Raw genomic sequence first — 6000 nt, forward strand, 5'->3', positions numbered from 1 at the left:
TTGTATTCAAATCATAGCTGTTCAAACCTCTTGATTATTTGGGGGTTGGATCGTATTCGAATCATAGCTTAACCCCTTTTGGTCCGACTCTGATCGTATTTGAATCAGAGTTGTTAAAAAAATGTCTCAAGGTCACTTGGGGGCTTCCTGTTCAAACATAGGTGTCATTCACCAAAGAAAACATAGCTGTCGGTACCCACTTGACCGGCGCAATGCCAAAAGCCACTTGGGGGCTTCCTGTTCAAACATAGGTGTCATTCACCAAAGGGAACATAGTTGTTAACACTTTTGGTCCGACTCTGGTCGTATTTGAATCAGAGTCGTTAAGAAAATGTCTCAACGTCACTTGGGGGCTTCCTGTTCAAACATAGGTGTCATTCACCAAAGAGAACATAGCTGTTGGTACCCACTTGATCGGCGCAATGCCAAAAACCACTTGGGGGCTTCCTGTTCAAACATAGGTGTCATTCACCAAAGAGAACATAGCCGTTAACCCTTTTGGTCCGGCTTCCTGTTCATACATAGGTGTCATTCACCAAAGAGAACATAGCCTCGTGTTTTTTCTCTCTTTGTTGATTTAAGTCTTTTGAAACAGTTTTCCGGGTTTCTATTGATACTTTTTACTTACATCTAAAGCATATATGTGGTTTCAATTAGCCCGACTTGACTTTGGATGATAAGTCGCCAGCATATGAGAATTATCAAACACTTGGAAGCTTTGGCTTCTAAAGATTGGGTTATCACCCTTACTGCATAGGTCACATAAACCGGCAGTACAATTCAATATCACAGGTATGATATTGTTATTCTAGTTATGTTTCAAGTTCTGGTTTATACCAGCATTATCCATGGCTATTTTTACACATCAATGGTTATATGCAAAGTATTATGACCCGCCCTGCGGTAAACCGCCAAGGGTTCTTGTCATCTATTTCTCTGTGCAGGATAATTCAAGGATTTTCTTACACACAAGTCAAACAAATGATAAGGATAAATATCAAAGGACGGCTTAATAATATTGGGCACCAAAAACATGCACGATGGCACGACAGAGCAAAGTTATTACTACTACATTACATGACTCCCCGAGTCCAAGTGATCAACTCTTTTTTAGGTCACAAGTATGAACCGCCCAGCGAATCAAGCCTCTTAATCTTGTTGGCCTGATGCTTCCGGATCATCCCTCTCTGATTTGTCGTCCTGTTCTATCTCCTGGAAGGCGAGTGATGACCAATCAATGCCACTTAAAGCTTGAAATTCAGCTTCATCAGCAATAAGCTCTTCCGGGTTAACTTCAGGAGCGAAAGTATGCTTACGAATTGGGGGTATTAGATCCTGCACTTTATAAGATGGTGTTGGCATCTTTTGATTCTTCAAATCATAAGCCGGCTCATATTGGGACAGATTGGTTTCACTGGAAATCAGGCTAGCCAAAGGACGGATTTCTTTCACACAGGTGGAAAAGTCCTTCTTACTAAAGGGGGTGCCGTCTTCTTTTAAGCTCGGGCACCCATTTGATTGCTCAGCCGGGTCTAGCTCTGCTAGCCAAGCTTTGGCCCAGCTTAAAGCAGTCATAGCCCCGGCTCTAGCACATGATCTCTTTATCTCCCCAAACCTCTGAGGCAGCATAGAAAGCTTTCTCAGCACTTCAACTAAAAGTGTCGGTGTCCGGTTTGATGGAGAAACTGTGGCTAGTGCATGCTATGTCCCAGTATAAAGTTGTTCTACCAGCATGTAAACTGCCTTCAGCTTCACAAGCATGTCTTGGGTGAGGTTGGTGCTCCTGGGGCCTGCATAGCAACCACGGATGAGTTAAGACGGTTCATATGATCAAGAGGGATACTCAACATTTGACAATTACAAGGTGGCTTACGAAAGACAGCTGAGACCATGTGAGATACATGGCATTCTAAGCCGGACAATTCAGTGGTTACTTCTTCAAGAGCCGCCTTGGCTTTCTCAGCTTGTTGGGTTAAGCCAATCTTTTCTTCAGCCCAGGCGTTTTTCTCAGTTTCAAAGACGGCTTTCAGTTTTTCAGATTCAGACACGCTGAATTCAAACTTCGAGTTTGCCCTCCGGGTCTCGGTCTCCTGCAGCTCCAAACGGTTCTTCAATTCAGACAGCTCTGATTGAAGTTGAGCAGTGGTGGTCTGTTCATACACCGAAATTAAGCATACATTAATATCAGTGCAAAATATTAAGTCCCAAGCCTTTTGCAAGCAACAACACTTGGGACTTGGGGGCTAATGTCTACCAAAAGTTTTATCTCAATGGTGGCTTAAGTGAATAAGTCCCAAGCACTTTGCAAGCAACAATACTTGGCACTTGGGGACTAATGCATATTGCTGTTAAAAATTACACAAGTAAGCATTGTCTTCTACGCAAGAATACAAAGGACTGGCTCATTCATGTTGATTAAACCGGCCCTTGGGGACTACGGATTAAGCCGTAAGTTTAAAAGATTCTACAACAGACTATTACTTATGCTTATGGTTCGTCGAAGTCTATAGCATTTTCCTCATAAACACTAGACTTGGGGGTTGGTATAATAGGCATAACTCGATCAAGCAAGAATTCATACCTCAAATTTCTGGTGCATCTGCTTCACCATATCTACTTCAAGCTCACGGCTGTTGTGCACTTGATTAAGATAACCAGAAAAAACTTCGCCAACACTCAATTGGGAGTAGTCAGCAACATTGAATCGGACTTTACGTCGTTCAATGTGTTCTTCTTTGGCAGTATGCTTAGCCAGCACAGTGGGCCTTCCCGATTCTTGGAAGCCGGTGGCAGTGATCACCACATCTTCATCATGAGTTTCAGCCGTCTTTGGTGGACTCCGGACTTCAAGGTTTAAAGATTCATCAATAACTCGCTCCGCAGGGGGGGTCAGAAGTTGTCGGCAGGTCTTCAAGAACCGGCTTAGAATTTGGAGGAATGGAAGTTTCAGGCGCTGGAATCTACTGCTCCAGCTCAAGAACCTTAGGATCTTTAGCCGGCTTGTTCTTCTTTTCCCTTTTGCTGGGCTTGGCTTTTTCGCTGCAGGAATCATGATGTCAGTATAAACATAAACAGGATCAGAATAAGTAAAGTATAATAAAATTGCCATTACCCAGGAGCAGTCTTGAAAGCCGGCATGTTGGATTCAATTGAGTCGCCAGAAGAGGAATGAGATGTATCCTGATATTTTGAGTCGGAAGAATTGAGAGGTTGACGAGTAAGACCCGCCAAAGGATAAAAAGAGTTTAAGCTAGGGGTGACCTCATTCCGACGCTTTCATGGCATGTTTTGTAAGCCATAGGAGAGTTCTGCGTCCTTACTCGTCTGAGTCTGCTGTCGGTTCTCATGTTGCTGTTGCTTCAAATTAAAGTGAGGATCCTGATGAGCTAAGGGGTGTGAAAATCTTACTTTCCGGATTACTCTTCGGACTCTTTGTCTCGGTAAAGGATTGGAGTCGGAGGAAATAATAGTTACCTCTTCTTCCACTCCCTGACTCGTTCCCGTGTCACCCTGATGATAGTCAGAGTCAATAAGATGGTTAAAAAAGGAGCCAAGAGAGTCAAGAGCTACCTCCGACTCAGAGGAGTCGTCCTGTTGAAGAAATTCGGAAGCACTGGGCTTCTTTCCCCTCTTCTTTGTGGCTTTCCTGGCGGCTTTCTTGGCCTTCCTAGCTCTTTTTGCAGCCTCATGGTCATATTCTTTATTCCAAAATTCGCTGTCAGCCTGCAAAAATCATCAAAGGTGAATTAAGATAAAGTGATAAAGATGAAAGGAAAATTAATTAAGGTCGGCGGCTTACCGCTGGTGCCGGGTTATACTTGCAGAAGGGGCTCAAACCCACCCTGCTGCAGTCAGCCAAGCTCTCATTCAGAAGAGATTTTGTCATTTCATTGATAGTAGCAACAGGTAGTCTTCAAAACTATGGCATAGTGGATCCTTCTTCTCGCCCGTGTAAGTACACATTAATCCAGAGCAACGGCTCAAAGGGATGACCCGCCATGCGACCCAGCAGCAGACCAAGTCAATGCCATTTAAGCCATTAACCAACAGTGTCTTGACTTTGGCAATAGTAGGGGCGAGCTTCTGGCGTTTAGCGGTAGTTAACTTGTTGGGGAGAGGATGGTTTGATTCAAGACGAAGGGCGTGAAAGCCGGGCAGAGGGTTCTCATCAGCCGGAGAAGTATCTTAGCAGTAAAACCAAGTCTGGTTCTAGTCGTTGGATTGAAACTCCACCAAGTTCCAAGCTAGGTCCATTGGAGTATTCATTCTAGCGGTTCAAATAAAAATACTCTCTGTAATTCCACAATGGGCTCTTCTTGAAGGTAGACTTCACAGAACACTTGGAAATTGCATATGTTAGACACGGAGTTGGGACCGATGTCTTGATGGTGGAGGTCGAAAAAGCTCAGAACATCCTTTAAGAACTTAGAGCCGGGTGGTGAAAAACCCCGGTTCATGTGATCAGTGAAGACGATAACTTCCCCTTCTTTTGGCTGAGGTTTCTCCTTCGTCGGTTTGGGCGGACGGTAAGACATGACATCCTTTTTGGGCAGATAGCCGGTTTTCACAAAGTCGTCAAGTGTACTCTCCGTGACGATGGAGCGAACCCAATTACAGGAAGTCATTGATTTGGGCGGCATTGTGAAGAAAGAAGCCTAAAAAAGAATAAGTTTGTCGGTTCAAATTGAAGCCAGAGGGAAAGTATTACAGCATAATCAAAATGGTGGCTTAAAAGGGGCCTAATGGTGTATGGCTAATTATGTCAGGTTATCTAAGCCGCCATGAGCAGTTTGAGGTTATCTATTGAACATTGCAATTAAAGCTGGTGGTATGAGCCTCCATGACTAGGTGGATCTATCCAGGTGCAGGTTTTTGCTAAGTACGGCACAAACAGATTTCACAGATTGCGAGTATTATTTCAGATCAGCGGCAGTTCAGAAAAAGGAAATAATTAAGACCTAGAACCAGTGCATGGGGAGTTCATACGCTCCTAGGAGATCTATTTTCAAAGGAAAAAGGATCCGCTAGTATTGAAAGCAAAGGCAAAACAACTACCGCGTGAGTTTTCTACCGTCTCCAGATCGAAAGGTGCCGCGGTGGAAGAACTATGAAGAAACCACGAAGAACACCATGAATAGTTGAAACCCTAATGATATCTGACATGCTGGAGGAAAAGTACTTGCAGGCGCAGATGAACTACGGAGGAAACGACGTCGATTCTCTGGTTTGTTTCAGGGTGATGCAGCGGCCAACAGCCAGGGCGACGGTGTGCTTCGCGGCAGTGGCGGTGGAGCTCGAGCACAAAAGGTCACGAGAGGAAGAAGACGATGGAAAGAGGGAGAATGAGAAAGGGCCGGTCGTGGCTATTTATAAGGAAGGACTGATAAGTGGGCGCAAAAAACGAGGAGACCGAAGACATGGTTATCCAGCTGCCCAAGCGCCTCGATTTTCGGAACGATCATTAATATAAAGATCCATTGTGATATGTTGGATAAAATATGAATTAATGACATGTGACGTCATGGCGGGTTATAAGATCTCGCACAGATGAAGAAGGAAAGATTCTTCTAAGTGTTGAAGATTGACATGAACCAGTTCAAGTCAATCTGGGGCCTAATGTTGGGGATATAACTATTAGGTATGACCCAGCCAGGAGGGCTGGGTTATACCTATGACAATTCATCATTATGAAGCCCACAAAGACGTTTTGAAGATGACGGATTAGATAAAGGGCCCAAGTCCCAAAGGCGGCTTAAGGCCCGTAAGGGTAAACCACCATATATGTAATAGTTTGGGCTTTAAGGCAAGAATAGATAGTCACCGAACCGGACACTATTTATGAGCCAGCCGGGATTCTGTAAGCCGCTGGGCATTGACCTCTATATATAAAGGGATGACACGGCAGCGATTCAGGACAAAAAACAACAGATTGAGAACTAGGTCAAGCGTATTCGCTCCCTGGTAATCGAGACATAAGCAATACCACCTCAAGCTGGATTA

Source organism: Triticum aestivum, chromosome 7B (assembly GCF_018294505.1).
Source record: "Triticum aestivum cultivar Chinese Spring chromosome 7B, IWGSC CS RefSeq v2.1, whole genome shotgun sequence".
In the NCBI taxonomy this organism is placed as follows: domain Eukaryota; kingdom Viridiplantae; phylum Streptophyta; class Magnoliopsida; order Poales; family Poaceae; genus Triticum; species Triticum aestivum.